This window comes from Anopheles aquasalis, chromosome 2, assembly GCF_943734665.1.
Source record: "Anopheles aquasalis chromosome 2, idAnoAquaMG_Q_19, whole genome shotgun sequence".
Classification (NCBI taxonomy): Eukaryota; Metazoa; Arthropoda; class Insecta; order Diptera; family Culicidae; genus Anopheles; species Anopheles aquasalis.
This window is the reverse complement of record NC_064877.1, coordinates 19,656,522-19,667,500: the sequence shown is the minus strand read 5'-3', so window position 1 is coordinate 19,667,500 and position 10,979 is coordinate 19,656,522. Positions and strand designations below refer to the sequence as shown.

At 49.9% G+C, this 10,979-nt stretch overlaps 1 protein-coding gene across 9 annotated transcripts in view; it reads right to left on the bottom strand.

Moving 5' to 3' along the window:
• The window catches only part of LOC126569340 (dystrobrevin beta), a 36,562-nt gene that overhangs the window by 10,991 nt on the left and 14,592 nt on the right, over positions 1-10,979 (bottom strand). The gene's annotated exons all lie outside the window — the stretch shown is intronic.

Here is a 10,979-nt window from a genome sequence, read left to right as displayed (position 1 = left end):
GCATACATTTTTATGTAATTTGATGTTCGAATTTGAATATTCGGTAACATTTTAATGCGGAAAAAGTTATGGTTTATTCGATTTTACTTTAAAAACACGTGTTTTACATTATTCTATTCAAAATAGTTTCAACGTAGTAAGCAAAAACTTCACTTAGGTAGTCAGTAAAAGAAGTGCAGCTCCGTTCAATCGTTTAAATGCAATGATGGAATCCGACCTTCAACCGATCACTTGCATTAAAGTTGCGATATGTACTGCACCACGGACATACTGTTTTAAATATTTTTTTTTTAGTTCTTCGCTCAGTAAAAATGTAAAAATAAAAGCACAAAATAAAATAAAATACCTACGTAAGGGCAGTGCTCAACAGCACGAGAGTGCAAATCGTTTAATCGTTAATGTTTAGCCACAACAAAACCTCTTCGGAAAGCACAAACACCTGGTTCGTGCCAACGCGGATTCCATCACTTGAGCTTTAGAGAGTCCTTGTGGCGGAGAGAAAGTGCTTTTCGGTTGAAGTTGCACTGTACCAAGTGCCTGCCACCTGGCCTGTTTGCCTGCTTCCCTGGTCTGGTCTTATCGTTTGGCATGAATTCGAAATTGGATTACTACACCGCCGTTGAAGAGCCACGATGAGATGATAGTGGTGGTTCAAAATACCGTTACGATCGCGGGCTCCATTTTACACTATTAGTAACCATTCCAACCTAACCCGCGCCCCACCCACGCCCTCATGCTACTTCCAATTTCAAACTCTAATTTGACTTTGCATCGACAGCCTCGCATGCGGGCACCGAGTTTAGCTTCACGATAACTTTTTCCTCCTCTTTTTCCGGGGAGAGAGAGAGGGTTCGTTACGAAAAAGTTTTACGCGACACCGGGCCGGAGCGAGGTCTTAAAGTTTAATCCGGATTAGGGCAACCTGGTCCTGGCCAAAAAAACGCTCGTGAGCTGCGGATGCGGCACAAATTGAAACATTGGCCACTGTTTGTGGTGCTGGTGGCAGGCAACAGGTACACTTGCGAGCACTTGCCTCAATGCGGGAAAGCGAATTGTAAAGCGAATTGTGCGCTTCATTTTGATGGAGGCGCCAGAAGTGGCTGCGTACTTTTACATCCTTCGTTCACGCGCAGCACGTCCTTTTTACACTTCGCGTATGAATGTGTTGGAGCTGCGCGCGTGTTATCTAATTTGTTCACAAATATTATGCTAATGGGCATAAGTGTTGCTTAATTAGTTGCGCTTTGTGCGCTCCCTCCGTTCGCATCGTTAAATATCTGCCTTCGTTGCCTCTCGGATGCTGCCCCTGCTCCTGCGCTCCTTATCATTGTTCGAATTCGCGCCAAGTTCGGAATGGGGAGGGGGTTTCTTTTTCAATTATTCATGCCATAGCCGTTAGTCGTTAGCATCATTATCATCGCTTCACACCCACGATTATGGTCGCCCTTTCTTTTCCTTCTTCTGGTTTGGTTTCGATTGTTTTGTTTCAAAGCCTTCCACCTCCACCCCCGGGGGAAGGGAAACGAATGAAAAAGCAAGCAAATGGCCCACGGTTCTAAGGGAAATGCAGGGAACTTTCTGTATTGTGTTCGTCGTGGCGCGAGAGCAAAAAGAGGCAGAGCTAAAAAGCTGGGAAACCACGAAACAGTTCGCACAACACTCTCCCTGATTTTACCACCCTCCCACTTAACGATCAATGACGAGGTGCCACCGGGAGTCCTTATGTTGAACCGTTCGCTCGCTCGCTCGCTCGCTCGCTGGAAAAATAAACTCATCCAATTACAAGCTGGAACTGCATGGTGGGATAATAAAATGGGCCGTTCCAAGTGGCGGACTGGGTGGTGGTTGGTGGTGGAACCGAAGAACCAAAAGCAAAACAATGGCGCGCCACGACGAACAGAATGTCACGCGACATTCAAATTACGCGGGCGATAACGGGGCAGGAGGTGTAAAAGAAGGGAGTGAGGCACCACCACCCACACCACCCCTTGCATGTCTAATCACGTACCACACAACCGCACGGACCAACGCCTTACTCTCGGTGTGGTGGCTCGGTGGCTTCGCGTCCCCGTTCCATTCAAGCGAATTGGTGAAAATGAGTTTTCCAAACACGCTGACGATTCACCGCCGGCCTCCCGTTTTCACTATCACTGCAGACTAGAGCGATATGAGAGGCAGAGGATTACTCCAAGGGATGATGCTTGGATGCGGAGACGGTGCCCAGCATTAGCTTATGCTTTTTTTCGGTTTGTTTTCCAAGCCAAACCAAGCTGCTCGTACCGTTGAGAAGGAGGTTTCCTTTGGTTTGCCTTTCACGGCACACCAGGCCAGATATGTGTGTTTGTGTTCGCTACAGCACGCGATAAGGTCAATTACGGACCTTCCACAGTATCTGGCGGTTCGGAATCGGAGAATCTGGGACCCTTTTGCTGCTGGCTCGCCACACCGACCGAGGGAGGCGACAGGTGAGCAACCCAGCTAACCCAGTTTCAGCTGGGAGCTCGCGTCGGTTTCGGTTTCGCGTTACGGTAAATTGTTTGGATTTCATTTTGGAACGTTTCGCTTCACCTCTTCGCGGTAAACACAACATGCCCTCGGTAGCAACACCACCACTGGATCTTTCGTAGAGCGCACAGGGTTGGAAATATTCCAAAAATGTCAAGCAACAAATGCCGATCTACATTCCCGAAACCACTCGCCCCGGGTTCGTCCTCGAGCTCGAGTGGCAGCTTCTTTTTTTGTGGGAAATTTTGTGATAAAACAGAACAGGTTTTCCACGGGATTCTCGGATGCGTGCGTTTCGAGCACAACAGGTTCGATGGCAAAGGGTTTGGGAAGGGAACTGAAAACCTGTCATCCATCCATCGTCGTGTTCGCATTCGATGAAAGCTTCTCTTCCAATCGTTAAGGTCACACAGAATTTCTGTGCGCCTCCATTCCGTGCGCCTCCATACCATGCGCCTCCATACCGTGCGCCTCCATTCCTCACCGCCACAAACGCTAGAGGGTGAATTGGGGCCATCATCAATTTGTAACAACCGCTCAATTAATCTTTCCTATCATCAGATAGCGGGAAGCGTCTCAACGGTACCATCACCAGCAGCACAAACAGAGGCAAAGGATGATGCGAGCACCGTGAACGAGGTCAACTACTCGAGGGGAGTGCTGCTGGTGCTGCTGCTGTTATTGCTGACTGACTGACTGACTGAAGTGTGTCCTTGGGTGCTCGAGAGTGAGAGAGAGAGAGAGAGAGAGAACGAGAGAAAGGGAGATCAAGCTTCATCTTGTTCGACAAGTGGAGACGCCTCGGATCGGATCGATTCCGGAAATTTACATCGTAATGCCCGCCTGTAACGGACACAGAGAAGGAGATGGGCCAATGTATCGCAAGTCCTTCTCTGTTGCTCCCTGGGGGGCATGGCCGTTATATGTCGGGAGCTTTCGCCACTGTTCCGGGTGTGTTGCCGGGCAAAGGATCGGCATCGATCGCCAGGATTGTGATAAAAATACTTTCCATGAAACAAGACCGATGAGAGAGAGAGAGAGTGAGCGAGAAGTAGAGCATTACATGCTTTCCTTCTCGTGGTCACGGAACGGTAACGATGGCCATGATGATGATGATAATGATGATGCTGATAATGACAACGCTGAACAGTGCAAACCGGAAGGAGAAGCACTACACTACACAGGCGCACAGACTGGTGTGGTTTGGGGTCCATTTTTGATAAAGTATCTCCATCAACGTTCCACTATTGCTGCTAATAAAGAGTGGGTTTTGTTGGGGTTAATGCAATTTACATTAGTAGCTCCTCCCGTCCCCGATTGTTGCGCCATTTCCGACGATTTCGATCGGTGCCAATCGGAGGGTGGAAATGAGCTCGTAATTGAAAAGGAAAATCATCACCAACCGACATTGCAGACTGATGCCCGGTGATGCTGCTGCTGGCGATGACCACCACACGTTGGTTCACAGGTGTGTTTGCCAGGATTGCCAGCGTGGGACTTGCCAACCTCTGCACTGGATCAATCTCCGGCGTGATTTCATCGTAATTTTGATTTGTTTTCCGTTAGCCTGGAAAGGACTAACGCCGGGACCAGGTTGGCCGGCGCACCCCTCTCCCAAGTGTAAACAGATTTTCCATTTCATTCCGCTTCGTTTTGCGGTCCCCAAAGGGGAACACAATGCACCCCCCCCCCCCCCCCCCCCCAATTACCCTTTGTTTATGCTCTCGTTTTCGCTCGCAACCCATCATAGATCTCGGGACACACGACGATCCGATGGTGGGTTCAGCTGCTGGTGTCTTTGTTGTAACGTTGTACGTTGTCTGTTTGCGTTTGAGGAGCATTTTATGAGCTTCGTTCGCGGGCTAAAACAAACGTCATAAAAGAGGGCGGGCCACCACCCAGCCAACCTTCTTTACAGATCATCAGTCACCCTCTGGGGTGCGCGCCTTTTTCCATTATTGTAACCAGATGTTTGGAGGTTCTGCTGCTGCTGCTGCTGCCGAGCGCCCCTTTGAAACTCGATTGACGGCCACATTACCCGGATGTGAAACAAAATGTAATTAAATGGGCGATTTATCACCGGGAGAAGCGACACGAAAGAGAGAGATGCGTGGCCATCGGCGCCGGTTACTGCTACGGACCAACCAACCAGCTAACCAGACAGTCAGTCAGCATGTCAGCTCCATCGGCTGGTGGATCCGTGCGTAATGATTAAAGAACTGTCAAATTGACTTTTGCCAGAGATACAAAAACAAGGGGTTGCAACCACCCTAGCGACGGCTAACCAACGAACCAACGAGATGGAATTACTTTTTCGCGGAAAACCTTTCACACGAACCGCCGAATTTCCGAATGAAGCTAATGCGTTCACTTTGCGTTTGATTGCGGCAGCGCTGAGCTTTACCAGAATCGCTTTTTTACTTTTCCTTTTTTCCCTTTTCTGTCCTTCCTTTTTGTGAGGATGCGTCTCGGGTTGGTGTTCTGTTCGGTTTGTACTCCCCGTTTGTCCTGACACCGCACCGCAGTGCGAGTAATTTTGCTGTAACAGATCATAAATTTTCATTCAACCAAGTGACTACCATTAATGGTGATGACGTGGTGACGAAGTCGTGTACGGCCGGCAATAACTTCAGTGGCAAGCGCCAAGCCTGCTCCATCCAATGATTGATGGCTGAGGCACGTTACGTTATCTACAATCGAGCGCAAGAGCGAAGTTGCTCGCAAAGCAACGGGCAATTGTTTCGTCGTTGGGTTGGAAAACCGTTTACTCACCCAAAAGGAGGACCACACAAAACGAGACCCCGGAATTGTTGGAGTGTTTCTGGCATGGCGAATCGATGGAGGCCAGGCCCATGGTCATAAAAATATACTTAAACTCTTTCCGATCTCTGCGTACCAGCGAGACCGTACGCGACCGGAACCTAATGAGCATTCCATGGTGTGTGCGTCAGGGAACCGTCGCCGAAACCACGCGATTAGTGCCAGCACGAATTGGAAGAAGCTTTACGAAGAAAACTTCATCAATCAAACACCGGCTTTGACGGCTTAGAAGCCGAGAAAGAAAGGGGTTTCTTGTAAGGAGAGCTTAAGACCGAACCGAATTCTGTTTCGGAACATGCCCCTTTTTCCGTTTGGCATGGGGCTCCTGCCTTTGATTGGATTAATCTTTTCCACCTTCCCTGGCACTTGGAGCCTTGGTTGGTTTCGGCGGATTTGTCTCCGTTAAAATGGCGCACGAAAGTGGGGCGCGAGCGCGCTGTGGTTTGCCGAAAAGAATGATAAAATGATAACAATTTCCCAGCAATCACATCACGGAGTTTGGAAATTGAAAAACGGGGAGAAAAAAGGCGAACGAAACGGGAGCGGGGGGACTACCTTCAAGTGCGAGACAGGAGCAAGCAAAAAAAATGCGAAGGACAACAGTAAGGGTTCCTTGTAACAAGTGTAAAAGGGTACCGCTAATGGCGTGCATAAAGAGCCACCAGAGGACCACAGGAAATGGAGAGACATGGAGAGAGAGTGGCGCAGAAGAAGAGGAAGAGAGTGGGCGTCACTGGGAAACTTTCACCAACAGATGCGGCCTAAAAGTTAACTCCCGGGTGGAAAAATGTCCTTCGGCGACACTCAGCCCTCGCATCGGTTTTTGGGGCCTCTGCTTTTTTTGGGGGAAGAAGATTATGTCTCGCTCGCTGTTAGTGTGTATGTGTGTTCGTTGTGTAAGTGAAACTCGTGGAAAATAATGCGAAGGCCAGCAGCAGCAGCAGAAAAAAGGGATGCTCCATTGGCCTGGGATTTTGCGTTGCTTTCACCGGCGCCCCAGGAAAGCTCGCTTCACTCTGAGCGAGCGAGTTTCCTTCAACCATCCCCCAAACCACCAATTCAAGGTAACAAGGTGGTGTCTTTTTTGTGTTTTGCTCGTTGTTTTTTTGGTGTTCTCGGAAAATCACAAAATGATCGGTTTCGTGGGAGCAATCTGTTCTGACGTCTTTTGTTTGTTTCTGTACCGCTCCCTGTTCAACCAGATTTTGCGACGGGGGCGAGATCCGCTAACAACAACGGCGATTGTTAATCAAGCGAGCAGGTTCTCGCGTTTCGTCGCGATGAAAGAATGGCCTCTGGTCTCGATTGCGCTCGACGATACTCCTGACGACCTGGGATGACTGCAACCGGCCGTAATAAACACTCCGCATTAATTAATGTGTGGTTTTCACGGCATGTTCCCTGGTGGCTGGCTGGCTGGCTGGTTGGTTGGATCGCTGACATGTTTCTGCCGCTGGTTTTGTGTTGCCAACGGGCTCCAACATTATCCGGCCGCTAGTTGCTGGCTGCTGGCTGCGAGAGAATAAAGCGTGCGGTTTGTGCGGTTGGCATGGCTCGCGATGGCCACCCAGGAGCCTCGGTTTCGGCCTTGTGCCCGGTGCCCGGGCAAAGCATCTCCCCGTGATCGAACCAGCGTCACCAGCACCGACAGCTCCACCATCACTTCAGGGCCATATTAAATTACAATGATTCGGATTCGATAAAACACTCGGACACTAGCGGACGGGAAGGTTTGTATCTCATGGGCGATTACGCGATGCGATGTTATTGCAACCGAGCATATCCATGCCTACGCGCGTCAAATGGATCACATCTTCGGATCCGGCCAACTCCAGCGAACCTAGCGATGGTCAAGCCTGGTCCTGTGATGGGACAGTCACGGGCATTGCGCGTACCACGGCAGCTGGCGACACATCAACGGTGGCGAATGGGATTAAATTACTGGATCCACGGACGGTGCTTGTCTGTGTAGCCTTGTACCAAGAGGGAAGGAGGAAGGGTGAATATCACACCCTCTCTTGTTAGTGCTCTCGATGGGTTTTCTACACTTCGGAAGTGAATCCCCTTTTCGATCACATTGTTGCCACGGTCTATGGAAGCCTTTCCACGATCAGTTGCGATGCGAACTAAAAGTTAGTAAAAGTGGAAACCCAGCCGAAGCCATTTACAATGCCGAGGCAACCATGACCATCATCATCAACATCACGTCGATCATGGATCCGAACCGAAAAGATAACAATTAATCACTTTCACCATCGTTCAGCATGTTCATTTGCATTCCCTCACTCGATGGGTTGGTTCACGTCTTCCAATTCCAATGATCACGTACCACAAACCGGATCGTACGTGCCAAACCACGGAACTTCACCGTCCATCAAAACAGACCACCGGTCATCGTAATCGACATGATTGAGTGGCGAGTTTGCTGCATTGCTGCTGCTGCTGCTGCACGCTGCTGCACGCTATAACATGCCATCTGCAACATCATAATTAATCCGCTCAAAAGGCCGCCCTTCTGTGCGCACTGCACTAACAGACGTATGCAATCGGCCACCCTCGGAGTGCAGAAGTTGTGCCAGAGTTGGTCGTTTTGTAGTGAAAAGTGAAATTCAAAACATCCATCAGACCATTCGCGTGGCCGTAGCGTAGCGAGCCGATAATTTTATGCTCCGTTAGGCAAAACATGGCAAAACATTGATCCCAAGAGCTAGCTACCTGCGGGTGGGGGATGGCGATTTGTACTAACATGCACTCCCATTCACTCCCCGCCACACGAGTGCACATCGAAGCAATGATTTAGCGGAGAGGCAACCGCGTATCGGATCATCACCGTCGTAGTTGCGCGCGAAGCCTTTCGCTTCACTTCACTGATGGTCTCCGTCATCGTGGGTGGTTCTCGTTATCTAGTTCCCCCTGCCGGTGTGGAGCATCGTGATTGGAATTTGTTGGCGTGGCGCCGCGGTACTGTTGACAGTCCGACAGTCCGAGCCCCGGTCTCTGGCAGTCGTGTTGGCGATCATGTTTCCACCATCACCATCCAGTGCTCTGTGCTCTGTGTGGGGTTTTCAACGGGTGCGTCAACTAACCGATGATGCGGTCCGAGCCAATCGGAGCGAACCGGAGCGGTTGGAATCCATAAGATCCGGAATCCGCATCCTGCAAAAGCAGCAGGGAGGGATTAGGTTCGAGCGAAAAGGGATAATTAATCGTTATCCCCGATTCAATGCCTTCGCTCCGGTCTGTGATTTGCCAGCGGCGTAATGAAGGGTTATCCGTTCCGTTTCAGTTGGAGTAAGGCGACGAGAAAAAAGTGAACGGTTTTCATTTTAAAGGAAACGCGTATTTTCTTTTGATTAATGGTGTAACCTCGGTGCCAAAAATTATGGATTGAAGCGGGAACTCATAAAGCGTAGATTATGGAGCATTGAATCACCACCAAGTGATCCGGATGAGCTCGTTATGATTCCTTCCTTAGATTCAATTTGGACGAAGATGTCTTGTTGGCGTTTCAAACGGAAATCCCTTCGCCGAAAGCAATGAAACTCGATTAATGGCTCAATCCACCGACATTAATTATTAATATTAATCGCCGGTCAATCTATCGTTATTTCTTTGCTTATTAATGTCCAACCAGCAGAACACACAGTCACACCACGGAAAGTGCGCCAATTGCGTTATTGCATTACACGAGGTTTAACTGCGTCAATTTAATCAAGCCAAGTGTTTGGTCATTCGCCATCTATGCGGTTGTCGCTTTATCTTATAAACGGCTCATTAACCATAAAGCATCAACACTCTCACTAGCACCACCACCACCACCCACCAGTAACAAGTGCCAGTGGGGGTTGCCAATTTCTGGTTTCAATTAATGGGCTCACCACGCGACGACAGCAATCAGCAGCGAGCGAGCGAGCGGGCGTGCGTATCCATCGCGTCCGTCGCGTTAATTAATTTAATCATAGAACTCATTCGCACAACTGGCCAACCATAGCTGCGCCCAGAGCGCCCAATAGTCGAGCCTGATGGTGGCCTGAGACACGATGGTCTGGCAATAGTGGCGTTTGATAGTCACTACTTGGCCCCGAGGGGGGAAACCCAAAACCGAGAATAATATTACCTTCTCGCTGGCTTGCTGTTGGGCCCGAAATTCGTGAATTGGTTTGGCAGAACCACGGAGCAGCCTAACCGCAAGATATTTCGGTTCGCAAACGCTCACTCCCTGAGGGCTTAGGTTCCGGGGCGCGTCCACTCGTCGAGGAGAAACCAAGAACAAGCTTTTCCTGAAGCGGGAAACTCGACACGGCCACCAGAATACCGAGTGACGCTGGCTTTCTGTTTCGTTACCAACCACCCGTGGGGACCAGGGACACCGATGGCTCTCTTGTACTGGTTCTGCTGCCTGTCTGTCTGTAACTCTGGTCCGTGTCTGGCCGATGTTTCAATTAGCAGCACTGGAACCACCCCTCCCCGGTTTGGTGGTTCGTTTGGAACTCGCAAAAGACTCGGAATGGTTTTAGGTTTCCTGCTGCGCCCTTGTGAAGCCCAAAATGTCCCAAAACGGGGCTTCAAAAGACAAAAAGCGGTGGCCCAACAAACCGGTCAACCGCTTAAAAATCCTCCGGTCCTTTTTTTGCTGGTCCCCACCTGGGCACCTGAACAGGACCGAGAGATAGAAATTAATTTCTCCGCTCTAGTGCCATCGTTTGTATTGCAATTGAATTGAAAGCTTTTACGCGAATTACGATCCTATTGATGTTCATTCCCCTCTCCCGGATGAGTCTGTTGCGAAGCGTCGAAACATAAACCTGCGAACCTGCGCTGCGCTTTGAATATAACTGAAGCTCACCTTCTCCACTACAGACCAACAGACTGGCCAGGAATGAAAGCACCAACGTGGGCCACGGTGTATGCGCCGTCCCCCAAAAAGCAGCATAAACATAAATCATCATCCTCGCGTGGGCAAGGCACCGCGACCTGCGGGTGGTTTCCGGTGTTCGCGGGCTAGCATCCGGTTTGGGCCGGCTTTCGAGGAGAGGAAGGGATCATGATGATGTTCTGCCGGTTTTGCCGGAGATCCCAGATCCCGTGGAAGGCGGATCTGGTGTCTGGTGCTGGGAATTGTAACTGAATTTGCTCGCTCTCGCTCACAAAACACATTACAACACAAAACACCGATCGATCATTTCAACATGCTCCTGCTGCTGGTGCTACTGTTGCGATTGTGTGGAAAGTGGCCAAATTTGGGAAAACTGCGTAAGCTTACCCAGCCGGTCGGACGAACGAACGAACGAATAGGGGGGATTTTTCCTCGAAGGACCTCATAATAAGCATGCAGGATGCGCAGGACTCATGTTAGGATCATCGTGGTCGTGGCGGTGGTGGTGTTGGTGGCAAAGAACAGCTTATAGCTTTTACCGTAAAAGGGACCTACCACCCGGTTCGCTGGCGAGGGCATGTGTTATTCATTTTAGATATAATACGACATAAATCATGCCGCACACGCACGCACGCACCTCCGTCATGTTGGTGCTGCCTTCCGTTGCGTTGCGTTACGTTGGACGGGAGTCAGTCAGCGAAGCATGACGCCGAAATGTCACCATCGCGCTCCGGATGGAAAATATACCCCGGAAAAGCTGCCTACGATGGTGGCGTTG